General features: G+C 34.6%; 2 pseudogenes; both read right to left on the reverse strand.

The window, feature by feature from the left end:
- Positions 1-12,096: 12,096 nt before the first annotated feature.
- On the reverse strand, positions 12,097-12,599 carry LOC124958270 (hydroxyacyl-thioester dehydratase type 2, mitochondrial-like; annotated as a pseudogene).
- A 118-nt stretch (positions 12,600-12,717) lies between these two features.
- LOC124959460 (ribonuclease P protein subunit p14-like) lies at positions 12,718-16,455 on the reverse strand (annotated as a pseudogene).
- Between the last annotated feature and the right edge of the window lie 1,445 nt (positions 16,456-17,900).

Genomic DNA, 17,900 nt, shown 5'->3' on the forward strand with positions numbered 1-17,900 from the left:
CTCTAAGAGGCTAAGCCCAGCGGGAGGTACTAATGTCCCTGGGGCATGACCTTAAAGGCAATAATAGGATACCAATTTCTTACTCTGTTATGGTTTGTATAAGTGGTTTCTCTCTCAAAATCTCATGTGTCAATGTAGAAATATTCAAAGGTAAAAGAATTAGATTATGACAGGTATAATCTCATTAGTGGATTAACCTATTTGATAGATTCATAATATAAATAGTCTAGGTGGTAACTGCAGGCAAGTGGGGCTTGGCTGAAGGTCAGTGGGGATGTGACACTGGTAATTATATTTTGTCCCTGGCTCTTTTTTTTCTCTTTGCTTCCTGGCTGCCACGAACTGAACAGCTTTCCTCTACCAAGCATTTCTGCCATGGTGTTTTGCCTCAACTGGGGTCCAGAGAGATGGAACCAACCAACCACAAACTGAACCTCTGAAAGAGTGAATCTAAATAAAATCCTCCAAGTTATTTTCATCAGGTATTTTGGTCACAGCAACTAAAAACTAACTAATACACACTCTTTCTGTTCCTTTTTAAGATGTTCCTGCTTGCTTCTACATGTGCTCATGCTATAGTATGCCACCATCAGCTACCCTTGCAGGAGGCCAAACAAATGTTCCCCCACATCTTCAACTGAGAACCATCAAAACTGAGCTACTTATGTATTTTCATGAGTAGCATATGTCACATGTTTGTGATAGTAAAGTAAAACTGACTAATGTTAGCAGAGAAATATACATGCTGCACATGTAGCCAAACAAGAGAGCGAGGGTGGATATATATTAGAAAAGATACTTTTAAGTCAGAAACTGTCACAGGAGAAAATGAAGTCGTTATATATTGATAAACTGACTAATTCAACAAGAAAATTAAATAATTCTGAACATGTAGGCACCTAATATCAAAGCACCAAATATATAAAGCAGGCTTTGAAAGTTCTGAAGAGGAAAATAGATGGCAATACACTGATAATGTAGGACATTTCAAAACTTCAATAGTGAACTCATCTATAGAGAAAATAAATGAGGAAAAAATTAAATCAAATGACACTCTGTATTAATTAAAGAGATTGAAGCAGTAATAAAGAAAAAAAAAAAGCTTCCAACAAAGGAAAGTTCTTGAAAGATGGTTTCCTAGATGAATTCTCTCGAAAATTTAAAGAATTAATGTTGACTCTTCATAAGTGCTTCCAAAAAATAGACAAACAGAGAATATTTAACACATTTTGTGAGACCAAAATCATGCTGATACTAAAACCAGAAAAAAGCACAAGGAAAAAGTGCAAGCTGATATCCCAAATGAACACAAATGTAAATATCCTCAGTAAAATGCTCTTCAAACCATGGATCCTCTACATTCTATGGACCACGCTCCTGAAGGTGGCACTGTTTCAAATGGCATTACACTTTTAAGAGTAGGGACTCTTCCTCTCCCTTTTTCCTCTCTCTAGATGTGGTAATAACTCCCTGTGGTTATTAGTCCCTGAGGACTTTACATTGCTTGTTGTTGCCTAAGCTACTACAAATAACTCTTTGTTAAATCCCCTTTAGAGAAAATCTTCTAGTGTGACATATGCTTCCTATCAGGCTTGTGACTACTATATACATCCATTAAATTTCCTAAATGTATTTTTTCCTGTACTAACATTCCTTCCCTTAGCAGGGGAAAAGGGCTAAACCCACATCTTCATTACAATATCCCTGAAATAGATGATGTGATTTTTAATCTTTACAATAAATGAAATTTATTATCACTTTCAATTGCATGAAATTTTAATTAAACACATCAACAATACTCTTTAAAATGATAGTGAACCAGGATTTGGGGTATCATAGGTAATAAAATTACTTTAGACTAATAGATCTTTTAATGCCTGGGAGATTTCTCTTCCTCAATACACTTCCGCATATGTTTTTACAGAGCAGGGTCATTGAGCTATATTAATTTCTCTGACTCAGTGAATATTAAACCTGTAAGTTATTTTAGAAATTAACTAAATCTACTTTTATCATTTTGCCAATTGGGAAAATGGAAGACCAATATTGAAGTAGTAACTTTTCAAGATTACACATCTCATACTCAAAAGTCAACTTTAGTCCCTTCCTTTCAACATATCAGTGACATATTACTTTTGTCAAAAACATTAATAATGAAAAGTTTGCCACAAATAATGCTTATCACCCTCAGTTTAAAAATATAGGTAAGTACATTTACAAAGTACAAGACAGAGGTAGAAAATTATAAATATGCAAATATAGATGCAGCCTGGCTGGTCAAGAAAGAGGGATTTGACTGGAAGATGCTGCCTTGAGGAGGAACAGAGGTTTTCCTATTCATTGCAGTAATTGTTATATTTCTTTTTACTGGAGAAACTACAAGTCACCTCTTTTCTGGAAAGTTCAACAGGTTCTCTCTTTCTGAGGGCCTTCAGTTAAGATCAGTGCAAAAGAATGAAACAACTGTGAATGGCCTGAAGGTGACCATAATTCATTTGTCTCTGATTGAAACTGACCTCCTGTGTCTGAACACTCCCAGAGATACTGCTTAGTCTAACCTGGAATGTATTTTCAGAGAATAATAACTTCAACTAAGCTGTACTAATAGACTCCTTGGCAGCTTCTACACCATAGGACAGCCCAGGGGCATAAATTCTGCAAAGTACATGTAGACAGGTGGAAGAAAATAATTGAGCTTGCAGGGAAAGTAACCTGGTAGGAGGCTCATTTTAGCTACAGACTGATTGATGTGTAAATTGGTTAAGAAAAACAAAACAGAATTAACAGGTCTTACCTTTTAAATTTGTGCTCTATTTATGGAGCCATTGTTTTTGCTTTTAAAAAAGAACATTGGGTTCAGATTACCATTTTTCAGCATATAGAAGCAAAGTAACATTTAGTACTAAAACCACCACACCTGTCTTTGGCAGCAGACCCTAACTCTTGCTTTTATAGTGGGTGATTGAGGGATTGCACAGGGGCAAGACAGAGAGGTCAAGAATGAATGGCTCACACTGATGTCAAAATGCTACCAATCAGGGAGAGCTCTTCTGTAAAGATCCAGAAGGTTCCCCGGGACATTTGAAATGACTTATTGATAGTTCTATCATTCCAAACTGTGTGTTTAGCTGACAGGATAAAAACTAATAGTACTTCCCTCGTGCTCTCTCACCCCACCCTCCAGGGTTGATCATCCTCAGTTACTGCAGCATATAATCACTTCACATTGCTTTCTGATGTGATACACTTCCTTCCTCTTTGTTAACTGATCTGTGACATTTGATACAGAAGATATGCCTCAAGACAGGCAAAAATCTATTCTAAGTTTATTGCAGTTAAAGAAAACAAATTCCCCCCCAAATCTGTTAGGACATGAGAAAAACTGTACTTATCATCTATTTATAACTAGGTGCAATAGATTGACCTGCTTGTTTGCTTCTTTCAAAAACATATTTTTACAACCGTCAATTTACAGGAGTTTGAAAAGCTATTGAAGAAGAGGGAAAGGTAGCATGATAAGTATCCTGAAATAAATATAGTTTCCTACAGTTTAGTTGAACTAACACAAATACCCATTTATACTGTAAAGTGTACTTCTATTCATCTTTAAACTTCTCCTACAGTGCTACAAATTCTTGACTTTTGGCTTACACTTGCACATTTGCATTAATCATTTTCAAATATAATTTAATAAATATAAATTAAATACTCAAATATTATTATATTCAAATATAATTTAATACTTTCCGCAATTAAGTCTGTAGGGATTGTCTAAAGAGTTCTCATTCTTTAGTATTTGTTAGTTTATTATATTTCATATATTTTTGTGAATCTGACATATGCCATAAGAAAGCAAAAATCTCAAGAATCTGATAGAATTTTAATATGTTCTCCTGAATTTGTGGTTTCACAATTGCTTAAGTATAGACAAAAATTCAGTGAAATTTAAAATTTATATGCAATTATAGTGTGCAGATTATGGATAGTATGCACAGAATAGAGATTTTCTTATATTAAGTAAATGAATAACTGATTAATGTTAAAATTTCAATGATCATTTCTAAAATGGATTTAAATATTTCATGCCACAAACATAAAATTAAACTAAATGTGAACTAAAAGATGAAATGTTTTAGGGAATTACAATAAGTGTTTCAAAAGTAATTGTAGGCCTGATATAAGGTAGATAGGTGTGTGTGTGTGTGTGTGTGTGTGTGTGTATTGGTGTGTAATCTGTGTATATACACATAAAGATAATAGCGATGGATATCAAGGTAAGATATACAAATTATTAAATAAATCTAATAATAAATAGACATATATAACTTAATAAAAACAGGATTATGTAGTTTTGAATCAGTGACAAATATGATTACCTTTTCTTACGTTTGTTGGGCATATTGTCAGTTGAATTTACTTCTTTTGAACTCTTGATAACTAAGCTTGTTCAAATTCTAGCTTTATTTTTAATAGTTAATAGTTCTTAATAAGTATAATGCACATAAATATATGATTTTTGAGATGTTAAAAAATGTGATATGATTTGTGAGATGCTGAGAAGTGTGATAATGTTGGTTATTATTTTGGGGTAGTTAAGGATAATTTCACTGATGGGCTACATTTAACTAGAAAGGAATGTGAGGAGGGGAAATAGCATATCTTAGAAAAGTAAACTGCAAACAGAGGCAGAAATGGTATTTCAAAATTTGAATAAAGATATGCTTTTACTGTTGTGAGGACTATCTTAGTCCATTTTATGCTGCTTTATCAGAATATCTGAGACTGGGAATTTCTAATGAATCCAAACTCATCTACCTTATGGCTCTGGAGGATGGGAAGTCCAGGGACATGGTATCAGCACCTTGTAAGGGCCTTCATGCTATGTCATAACATGTCTAAAGGAAGGAAGCCTGCATAAGAGAGAATAAATTTGAGATGAACTCACCCTTTTTTATAAGAACATTTCCCACATCACCAACACATTCTTTGCATAACATTTATGACGGTGGAGTCCTCATTACCTAACCATCCCTTAAATGTCTCACTTCTTATTATTGTTAAAATGTAATTTACTTTTAGCCTGAGTTTTGGAAGGGGCATTCAAACCATAGCAAGTAACATCAGGGCATAGAATTATGCTAAGTTGAACAAAAGAAGTTTTAGAAAATGTCAGAAAGATGGTGTTAGTTCAGATTATATAAGTTTATGTTGTCTTATTAAAGGAATTTTGGAGAAAGTTGGGAAAACATAGAAATACATCTAAGACAAGAGTGAAACTGAACTGATTTTTAAAAAAAATTGACTCATGCTATTTCCGCACCTTCTAACTCTTTCCTTTATTGTACTAAAAGCTTATAAGTACATCTCATAGACTCCTTTATACTTAGGCATCTGGATTGGGACTTCACCAGTTGCATGATTCTTATATTTGAAAAATGACAATGAAGCTGTTATCGTCTTGCTACAGATTCATTTTATCTTTGCTAATTAAAATATATGACTTTCCTGAATAATATGCTATTTAACATTGGAAAGATCTGGAGGGAGAAACCTTTACTGATACAAATCTGTGATTGATGTTCTGATGAATTTGAATATTGTGATGACTTTGTTACTTAAAGTGGTATAAGACTAACCATGGTCAAAAACATAAAGTAGCAAACAATTTATTTGAACACTTCACTTGTGATTGCTTGAAATAAACTTTCTACAAAAAGCAAGAAACCAATGACATAGTGAATATTATGTCATAGAATACTAAAATTAGAATTGAAACTTGATCTGAGTGTGGCCATGAATAGTTGCTTTTGGCAACTTAGGAGCATAATTGTAATAATTAAAAATAATGGAATTTGAAGTACTCCATCAAAGCATGTTCGGAAGTTGATATAGTCTCCACAAATAACTTGAAATGTTTGAAATGTTCTTTTTTTTAAGTATCTTGTTGCCACAGGACTTAAATAGCCTAAAATCAGAAAAAATTTATATTCTTCCCATAGTTTCCTCAATTACAATGTTAGTTAAATTAATAGTAGGATCCCTGGAAATTTTATGTAAATGTCAGAGATTTATAGGAAAAGAGTTTAAATTTTAAGTTTATAACAATTCAAAATGAAATAACTGGAGCAAATTGTAAAGCAAATCAGCTGATCAAGGTGTGTGTGTGCATGTGTTTAACAGAGAAAGTCATTCTCTTTTGTGTAATATTGTTAGAAATACCAAGGTGCCATGTGAAAACAGAGGTACTCAGAAGAAGTTTGGCAAGACCAAATTTACTTCTGCAGAGGGCGTGGCACCACACAAAGACTGGCAAACAAGTACACTTGCTAGGGCAGTCTTCCCGATTCTATCCATATGGCTGTACTGCCCCTGGCTCTGATGGGAGGAGCTTGGATATACAATCTATGTGACTGGCTAATTTTAAATTGGGGAGGGCAAAGGAAAAGATTTTAATTACAATTGGAAGCAGGTTTGGAAGCTAAAATGTCCATGGTTGGATGGAAGTTGGGAAGTTCAAAATGGCTTTAACCACATGGTTTTGTAACTTAAAATGGTTCTACCTGACCACAAGTGAAATTTATATTTTAGGTTATAGTAAATATATTTTTGTTACATATTGGGAAACTCAATTAAAACTACAGTTTTAACTTTGACAAAAAAGAGAACATTAATCTTACAATGTGACTAGTTAATTCTTCCTTGATAACATGCAATTATCTCACTCCAAATTATTCCTAAGTTAGGGAAAGGCAGTTGAATGTAACTGGAGAGAGATCCTGTTATCATTCATGAAGGTAAATTCACTGTCTGTCCCATAAACACACAAATTATTAATAAGCACATGGATAAAATTTTATTAATGTTTATGAATGGAATGCTTTATGGTTTAATGCTAAGAAAATCATATCAAGAATGAAGGAGTATAATGTTACATATAAAATCAAATTGAGTAGTCTTGGCAAACACACTGGAAATACTCCATCTGATATGTTGATACAGGAACCTGGGTGTACTCCCAACAGGTGTATCATAATTGACTGAAATCTGTAAATTGAGGGTTACATTGAATTTAATTTAGTCATCAGAATTCTTTTAATGGTAAACAAAGGCTCAGAACAATCACACAACAACCATTGTGTAGTAGGAAAGATATTAAAAGAGGAAACCATCAGAATCATGAAAATGCTTTGCAGTGTCTATAATTTAGAAGACAGAGCTGAAGAATAGATACTGTAATCAAAAGTAGCTACTTTTTCTCATGCTTGTAATTCAATAGCATGTAACATAACATAGGAAAATATGTAAGGTATTGTACTTCCCTACTACAAGTGATGACTCCATGTTACTTTTATCTATTGACAAGAAGTCAAGGATTTCCTAGATATTGTGGAATAAACATATGTGTGAAAAGGGACTATTCCTGCAACACAGATGATTCTAAGTTACCTCCTTGTGATTTGGGGGATGGGTACCAGGAATTGAACTCAGGGGCACTCAATCACTGAGCCACATCCCTAGCCCTATTTTGTATTTTATTTAGAATCAGGGTCTAATTGAGTTGCTTGGTGCCTTGCCTTTGGTGAGGTGGCTTTGAACTCGAGATCCTTCTGCCTCAACCTCCAGAGTCACTGGGATTATAGCCTCCTTATGATTTTATGATTAGCAAAAAAAAAAAAAAAAAAAAAAAAAAAAAAAACAAGAATGATGGTTTTGACTCTTCTGTATCAGGTGAACTTATACAGAAGGAAGGTGAACTTGCTAAAGCAGTGCTTGTGATCTAAGAGAACATGAAATGTGTAGCGAGGTCCTCTGCTATAGAAACAAAAGCTGTCATAATTATAAATTCTTGCAAATATTTTTGGAAATTTATATTTTATATACATATAAGTGTACAACTGTGCATGGATATGTGTAGGTATTCAGTTTTTATTTTTATCATTTATTCTACCATTACATAGAAAGACAATTTTGTATTGTTAATTTAAAATGGATATGTCAATAAAAATCACCCAAGATATTTATTGTCTCATAGAATGACCTGTAGTTTCAACTAAATTCAGAATAAGTCCAACATTTGGACTTCCAATAAATTACTCAGGTGTGTGATTTTTGTTAAACAATCAGTGGATCCCTTATCCTTGTGCATAAGAGCTTGAAATGTCCCTGTTCAGTTGGGCTTGTCCTCTTGTGCTTCTGTTATTGACAAGTGAAATCCTTTCAAAGTTTCATTGACACTCATAAGCCTGAGCTTCAAAATGAATTCATTTGAGTAGATCAAAGCTTATGCACAAGGAACTAAACACAGTGAGACCTGCTACTTGCAGCATAATAACTCATCCAAGCCTACTCTTAACCACAAAGGCATAGGAAATATATATTTATTATGATATCTCTCTGAGCTTTTGTGGTTGGTTATTATAAACATAGCTAGTTGATACAGTAAATATGGCAATTGAAATAATAGTTATGTTAATAATATAATTCATTATCATGAACTTTGGCTCCACTTTCTGATGTATTATTTATTTCATATTGAGTAATTTAAAGGATTACTAATGTTAAAAACAATGCTGCTTCTACTTAGGAATAAGTATCAAAAAAACCAAACAGAGTTTTACTCCTTTTTTTTATTTCTACTTTTACTTCTTTACCTGTAATAAACTGTCAGTTTCATCTGTGATTAGATTTTATTATGGTAAAAATAGTTGAGGAGCATCACTTTGATCAATCTGTGGTATGCTTTGAAATATTTTAAATTTAGTGAGCAGCATAGTTACACTAATTTCAGAAGTATACAGAATGTATATGTGTATGGGCTAAGGGATCAAAAGAGACTATTCAAGGCAGAAAGCTGAGGGATTACACCCATGTTAACACAGAAGTCAAGAAGAATAATGAAATCTTCTGGAAGTGGCAGCAGAAACAAATTAGAGGAAAAATTGAGAACATTTGTGAAACTTAATCTGATAAAGTTTACCCACATAAAAATATAGGGCAAAGAAGAAAGATCAAGGACAAATGTGCAATTCTTTGTTTAGTTTGAGATAGAAAGGAATCTTAAACTGAATGCACTGGTGGTACTCCAGAGATGGAGGATAATTTTTCAATTTGTCTCTCCCATAAGAGTTTGACTTTCATTCAGTAATTTAATTTTAGATATCTATTTTCCAAGCTCTGGTAAGGACAGTCAATCAGGGAATGCTTAGGCAGGATGCCAAATATAATCTTATGGAGAGAGGCAACATATGTTTCTGGTTGTAATATTCCCAACCATTTAGGAACAACCTACTGTTTAGGAACAGTACCCAAAGATGAATATATGTAGATAATACTCTATGTTCAAAATATCTTATTGAACAAATAGACTAAGTAATGCCAACTTCCTTGTTATTAGATCCAGTAATCTCTCAACTCCCAAACAGCAGCACTGAAGGCTATGAAGATGAAATATCAATTAGCTAATGACCCTGTCTCTATCCTCTAAAGTTTGAATCTCTCCCAGGAAATATTTTGCTATAATTGGGCAGCAAAGAAATTATATTTCATACATACCTTGTGAAATGAATCTCAAAGGGGAAATAACTTCAAAATTATAGAAATGCTCCTTCCTCCTTTGCTTGATTATAGTTCAGAGGTGAAACAACTAATGTCAAATGGTAACAAATTAAATATTTGATGCTCCTCTGCTATGAACTCATCATAGTGCAATGTCAGCCTAAATGGTCTTTGCATTTGCATTACCTAATCTTTTTATAGAGTAACTGGCAGGTGATTAAGACATTGTCAGCCCTCAGATCAATAGGGTATGGTAGTCATGGAATTTCCCTATTGAAGGAAACAATGGAAATGAGTTATTATATTTTAAGGACAAAATATAGGTTGCAACATTAATGTTAGCCACATGCTGTGATATGCAGAATTTCATGCAGATGAATATCATCTCTTCTGAGTTGCCATAATTTCTAGAAATAGTATACTATTATAAGAAATAAGTCTTGGTTAGTGGAAAAAAACATGCAGAGATATCCCATCAACTACTATACCAATTGTAAATCACATCATGGGTATGCAGCTAGACTTGGTAATGACTGGAGAGGCAAAATCTTAAGTGTGCATAATGTTTCAGACATGAAATTCAGTTGAAATTAAAGATCAAATTCCCTTTCTTCCACTTACTAGTTATGTGATATTGTGTCGGATTATTAGGATGTTGTAGGTCTTAGATCCCCTAAATATCAATTTTAAGTAAAATTCTTAGGACAATTATATAAAGTGGCACTTAGAAAACTTAAAGAAGTGTCAATGAACTACAGCTGTCAATGCTGAGGGAACACTGGTTGTGGCAGTTTTAATGTTATCCTCTTGTTAAAACCCTTACTCTCAGATATATGTTATAGTCCTTTAGCTTCCTTATTTCTTATAATAAGAAAGGAACAATTTGAATTAAAAATCATGTTGCAATAGTTTTTTCTGGACCAATGTTTTATAAAATTTCCATCTAAAAATCATAGAGACAAGACTTTAAAAGGAACACTTTGATATTAAGGATTCACGTGTGAGCAAAACAAAAATATAATCACAGGAGTACATAAATGAGCATAGAATTTTAATACACTACTCAGGATATAAGTAGAACAGCACTAGATAAAAATTATATTTACCTCAGAAATCTATGACAGTATAAATCGAGATAAACCCAGGTTTAATGTGCCTACTTCACTATTCATATTTTAATCAATGCTGATCAGATGGTAAAACAGTTTTAGGTTAAGATATTCAATGAAATTATAGAATTAACCTTCCATTTAAATGTATCAAATTGACATGTTTTAAGGTGATTTTTCCTAATTTAATGGCACCTGGGGCAAACTAAAACCCAGAGACCTTATAAAGACTAAGCATCAAATAACAAATTGCTGCATTCATTTTAGGCTACTGAAAATTTTATTTTGTTTTAATATGTTTGTTTTAGTATTCATCTATTGGTTTAGTCAGCTTTTTTCCTGTGACAGAAAGAACTGACAAGAACAATTATAGAGAAGCACAAGTTTATTTGGAGGCTCTGGTTTCAGAAGTCTTAGTCCTTAGATAACTAGCTCCATTCCTCAGGGCTGGAAGTGAGGCTGAACATCTAGGCTGAAGAGTGTGGTTGAAGGAAGTGGTTCACATGATGATCAGAAAGCAGAGAGAGAGACTTCATCTGTCAGATACAAAATATGTACCCCATACATACATATGCCCTTAATGACCCACCTCCTCCAGTCAGCTGCATCCCATCTGCCTTCAGTTCCCACTCAATCTGAATTCATCAGGGCAATAAATCCACTAATTGGGTTAAAGCTCTCATGATGCAATCATTTCACCTCTGAATAGTCTGGTTTTTTTTGTTTGTTTGTTTGCTTGTTTGTTTTGTTTTTTAAGGTATCTAAGAATATTTACTGGTAAAGAGAAGTGTTCAAAGATGACCCAAGTTCCACTGTTGCCTTCAGCAAGTAAATGCTTGACAGTTATAAATTCAGTTAGAAACTTATTCTACACAGATATAGACAGATGTTTATCAAACACAAATCTAACTAGCTTTGAAATTCTGAAAGTAGACCCTTCAGATAAATAACCATCTTGATAGTTTTTCAATTTAAAAAACCTTAACAACTGGGCACAGTGGCAAACTACAGGTGTGTACCTGTAATCCCAGTGACTTGGAAAATTGAGGCAGGAGGAGATCTAATTCAAAACCAGTCTCAGCAACTTAGCAAGACCCTGTCTTGAAATAAAAAATAAAAGGGGCTGGGGTTGTGGTTCAGTGGTTCAGCACCCCAGGGTTCAATCCCTGGTATTAGAAAAACAAAGACCAAACAACAACAAAAATACCTTAACAGATAGATGATGAAGTCACGCATACTCAACTTTGGGTGAAGTCTAAGCTCAAATTGGAAAATGGATATTTGCTCACCCCTTTACCTGCTCCCCTTCTGTAATGTGGTTTCTGAGTCTATTGACCATTGCTTGGTGATGAATAGCAAGTAGCCCATTTCCCCAGATGCCTTTTCATAACAATCAAATTGGTGTTTTAACTTATAACTTTAAACACCTATTTCAGGATTTGGGAACTTCTGGAACCATAACCTTGACCCAGCCTTCTATAACAGTCTTTTTACTTTCTCTTACACAACATAACACCACAATAAAAGCAAGAAATCACTTCAATTTTTTCACTTCTGCAGAAGCTAAAACTGCTTCTCCAATGTATAAAGGAGCTTGAAAGTTAGTTTCCTGGGAGAAAAATGCACAGCTTGGTCCTGGAACTTTAGTACCCAAGAGAGCTGAGATGAATCCATTGAACAAAACTCTGTGTACAATTGTCCTTCCAAACTTGGTGTGTTTAGCGAAATCTTCATTAAATACGAAGGATTGACATCTCCTGTTAATTATGAGAAACCACATCCCTCTGTGTGAAGGCCCTGCTGAGTTCAGTCTAATCTCCAACCCTCACATGCACAAGCTACAGGGGCTGTCTTTTCTGCACTGGTTGATTCAGGTAGAATCCTTCCCTGAAGTCCACCCCACCAAAGGCAATACCTGGATATTACTGGGAACATCTTCAACATCCTCAAATTTCATCCCACAGGAGCTTCTGGCCTGCTTCTGTTTTCAAACTATGCAAGTACCAAAGAGTACTTTCGAGAATGGAGGAAAGTTTCTGAAATTGAAGACTATTCAATCCAGTACTAGCTCCCTACTATTACCAGAGAGATGGAGAAAACTGAATCACTCTGAAAGCACATTTTTTTGCCTTCATAGGATCCTAACAGGGTCAAAGAGCTCCACAGTTGGACTAGAACACTGCTACATGTTCTCCAGATGGTTCTTTTCTTCATAGGCTCAGGACAACAGGCCCTTTAGGGCAGAAATAAGCAGCTGTTTGAACTGTGCAGCATTCAAACCAACTTCATGATCTTGAAATTCCAGGTAGACTTTCATACAGTTGTGCCCAGAGAGATTTTTGTAAACTATTCTTTCATATGTGGTAGCTGCTTCTGACTTCTTTTCCAATGCTGATCACACCCACTGTCTGTCAGACTAGCCTGATGCCTCCCCTGACTTCATTTGGCTGCAAGGATTCTCCAAGGCTTGGAGCTCCCACGCGGGGAGCAGAACCTGGATCTGGGGACTATGTTTTTGTATTGTCTCACACTGAGGTTTTTGGGGACAGATAATACTACACCATAATATTTCTGGATTCGTTCAGGCAAATTTTTAACATTGTATTTTCAGCTTTAAAATTTTGCCAACTATATTAAAATAGTTTTAAGCAAGCTCCAAGATGATACTTAATTGGTTAAAATAGTATGATTTATAATTTTTTCTCTTTAAAGCCTTCTGATCCCTGAAAATTCAGGAGTGTCAACTATATTAATTGGAATATATAATACTTATGAATTTTATTAAGTTTGGTGCCCAATATACTACTAAAGTAAAGAAAGCTCCAAATAAATTCTGATCTCAGAATTGTTTGCAAAACACAGTTATATATCTACTGAAAAACCCATTATTTTCCCTGTCCAGTATTGCCATCACATATCTATGAGTAAAATGAATAGGAGATGGGAAGATGGTGAATAAAAATCACAAAGGATAAGGGGAAAGGCACAGGAGAGATGGCATTCTGATGTAAAGCATGAGTCCTTGAGAGTCTCATTGATGGTTGACAGTAGAGTTGAAATGTGAATAAGCACAGGGGTTCATTCTGGCAGCAGAATCTGCAAGTACAACCCAGTAGCATCAACTTGAAGCAATCATGGAATCAAAGTCATTTATATAGGACCCTCATTTTTATTGAACTCCCCCCATGTGCGCGTGCACACACACACACACACACACACACACACACACACACACACACTTCTGCTCCCTTCTTGAGCAGAAGAGATTGACAGGACACCACATAACGAGTTTGGACATCAGAATTAGAACACTTGAGAGCAAAGGAATGAAATGTACTGATTTGTATTTTTCTTTAGATTTTACCCCTTTTTTAAAAGATTTAGGTTAGTATCTCTACTCAGAAATTCTAAACATATATCACTTTGAAAGAGCACTTTTGATACTAAAGGAAAGTAATTTTTAAAATAGTCAATGTTATTTTATTTTATTTTATTTTTTGTTACCAGGGATTGAACTCAGAGGTACTTAATCACTGAGTCATATCCCCAACCCTTTTTAAGACAGGGTCTCACTAAATTGCTAAGGCTGCTTTAAACTAGTGATCCTCCTGCCTCAGCCTAACAAGCCCCTGGGATTATAGGCATGTACCACCATGCCTGTCTTAGATTACTTTCTTATTCTTAAGATCCATAAAATAGAAACTCTTTGCTATACTTTCTTCTTTGTAGAAACACAAGGGCTAAAACCAACATTGTGATATATGTAAGAAATTGTTCAAGTGTAGGATTTCCTTTTTGTCTCTGCCTTACTAATCAGGTATTATAATATAATCAGTGAGAAGATGCAATTTTTACTTTGTTACCTCATCTCTGGATGCAATAATGATTACAAAAGCACCTGTATTTTCTGAAAGTTCCTTCTGCTGCAATTTAGATCTTGAATGCCTCCCTCAAAATCCATGTGTTCAAAGCTTGGGCCCCAGTCTAGGGCAATATTGAGAGATGGGAACTTTTAAGAGGTGAGACCTAGTAGAAGTTAGGTCCCTGGGTTGTGTCCTTGAAGGAGACAGTGGAACTCTGGTCTCTTCCTCTTTCTCTTTCTGGCTCAGTATGCAGTGAGCAACTTCCTCTGCCACATGCTTTTTTTATGATGTTCTGCCTTGCCACAGACTCAGAAGCAATGGACCAAATGGTCACAGATTGACAATTCCAAAACTGTGAAAGAATATAAGCTTTTCTTATTATTAAGTTGATTTATCTTAGGCATTTGTTGTACTTACAAAATATTGACTAGTACAACTACTTCTTCAACTGTATCTATAATGCTCACTGCTTCAATTCAAAAACATCCAGAAAACCCTGCAATACTTGAGATGCAGCATCACATCCAAAACTTTTGGGGCTATATGGAGAAATAAAATCACAGTTCTTCATATCTGACAATGGAAAATAATGAAATCAGACTTCAAAAGGATCATCAGTTAGGAAACCACATCACAGCTCTTCTGCATGGAAGATGATCAGACTGTCATTAGAATTACTACTACTATTGTGCACCTTCTATTAACTACCTTTGATAGCTTTTATACTTGAAAGAAGAAGCAAGGTGTCAGGTTGTTGTGTTGTAATCCCCATGATCACATCCACAATAGTTGATTCACCATGGTTACATACAGGATTCAGAGTATAGTCATATACATGATTGATGTATTGTGCTGAAAGAATGCAAAACAAAAAACCAGAAAAAAGAAACGTGCAAATGAGGTGAAGTTCTGAGTCAAAGAGGCACAGGTTCACATTAATTCTAAGAATCTTCTCTAAGTGGAGTCACACAAGTGTACTTGATTCCTCCAGCAGTGAGCTATGAAAACATTCAGAATATTACCAAAGAAAGTCCTGAGACTGTATGCTCTGGATTGTTATTGGGAGCAGACAACATAAGAATCATCTATTCAGTATGTTTCAGTGTCCCAAACTCCTTGGACATTGTTTGCACAAACTTTTAAGGCAAAGTGCGTCATCCTTACCAGTTAAAAAATTGTGGAAACTCCCTTTAAATCCAAGATTTCAGATTTTAGTCAATGGCTAGCCTTTCAAACAGACTATCATCCCTTTGGATACCTGCATTAGAACATATATTAACCCTTACCTTCAGTTGCTAGTCTGAGGATTTGGGGATAGCCTGGCAAGATAACCACTACATTAGTGATAGACCAGAAGTGGACAGAGAAAAAACAGTGTACAGAGAAGAAAAAAAAAATCTGCTACATTTTTCAAGTGGTAATCTTATTTTAAAGGTAGCTGTAGGTGCTTTGGTTTTTGCTTGCTGCATAGCAGATTGGGATACCTAGACAGTTACAGGGTTTATTTAAAGAGAGAATTGGAAAGTCCTCTAACCTAAAAAAGTAATGCTTACAGAAGTATAATAGAGCAGTAGTTCTTGAACTTTAGTGTGGTATGCTTCAGATAAAAAGGATGATATAAAAATGCAAAGGGGTGGGCTTGAGCCCCAGAAAATACACTTTAGCACATGTAAAACATGCTTTAGGAATCTGCATTGTTCTGTATTGTGACTCTAATCTCAAGTTAGTCTGATTCAGTGCTGCTAAAACAAAACTGGCTTCCTCATTTTGAGTCCTGGGTCTGTTTTCCCAGCGCCTTGGGTTAAACATTTTTATTCTCGAGTTGATACCATTCCTTGTCTTCACAAATTCTAGAGTTATTAAATACATTAACCTGTTCTTCCTTCAATTCTGGCATCATTCTTGTTAGGATAACTTATGGCTTCCATCTTCCTTTTTGATTTTGTGGTTAGAATCAATCATTTTAAATATGTTCACCTTTAAGTAAGTATTTCTAGTGAGTATTTGCTGCTTGATTTGTAATGGAAAAATGAAATGCCCACTCTCATTAGGTCTTAAAATGGTAAACACCTATTTTCTGAGTGATCTGCTGAGGTCACGAGGCTAATATATCTGAAAGTGACAGAGTCCTAGACTCACCTGAGGTCTCGTTATTTTGTTTCACCACACTGTTATAGCAGGGAAATTATGAGGCTAATGAGAAAGAGAGTTGTTAATTAATTTATTCAACTGATATTGGTTAAACACATAATTTTTTTCACAGTCCCTGGAGAAGTGGCAATGAACAACATGCTCCTGGTCTTATGGAACACAATTTTTAAGAGATGAAATACTTATTAGAAATAAGCTAATGACACCAATAGAAGTTAACAAATTATATGAACTACACACATGTTGATTTGTACATATATATAATAAGGTCATGCATTTATTCTAAAGACAAAGTGAGTCAAATGTATAACAAATGATGGAAATGAGGTGCTAGGAATAATGTAATTCTTTTGGCAGAAGAATTTCATAAAATAGTAGAAAGTGATATGTAAGTAGACTAGAAATAAATGAGGAGTATAAAGTTGGAGTGAGAGTATTCAGAGGAGAGTTAACATTAGAAATAAAAGTGCTGAGGAAGCTTCCTAGAAAATTCAAGGAACAGAAAGGAGGTCAGTGTGATATGAGGAGAATGAGTCAGGAGATGAATGGAATGAAGACAAAAAAGGTAAATAAGTCCAAGAGGGTCTACCAGAAAAGGCAAAAGTATTTCATGTGAACATGTATTTGTACTCAAATTTTCAGTGAAGTGAGAAGCCATTGTCAGGTTTACAGAAAATCATATTAGATTTGGCTTGAATTTTAAAAGCATTTTTGTGGGAACTGTGCAGAAATAGTTTGAAAGGATAGCATGTAAACACAGGTATGTTATAGGAGGCTGCTAGTATCATTTATGAACTTAAAGTTTTTTTTATTTTAAGATATTTATGGGATTTTTGGATTCTATGCATTCATAAGGAAATTCAGAAAAGTTTTCATTTACTTGGGGAAGAAGTGTATTTACATGTATTCTGTACAAAGGGGACAGGTGGGACAGGTGCAGTAAGACAAAGAGTTTAGGAGACCTTAAAGTCCCAAAGTTGACAAAAGTTTACAGAGTTAATATTCAGTTTCCCAAATGAAAAAGAACATCTCAATTCAAAATGCATGAATGTGAATTGAATCTTTTAAACAATAAAATATGAATTTCAGTTGTTTTGGCTAGCTTTTTATCAGTATTTTAAATAATTTACACATTATATTGATACCTTTATAGGTTTTTGAAACTAAAAAGTATAGAGAAAATCTGAAATTTGTACTTTTATAACTTTTCTATAGAAATATC

This window comes from Sciurus carolinensis, chromosome 11 (assembly GCF_902686445.1).
Source record: "Sciurus carolinensis chromosome 11, mSciCar1.2, whole genome shotgun sequence".
Lineage (NCBI taxonomy): Eukaryota > Metazoa > Chordata > Mammalia > Rodentia > Sciuridae > Sciurus > Sciurus carolinensis.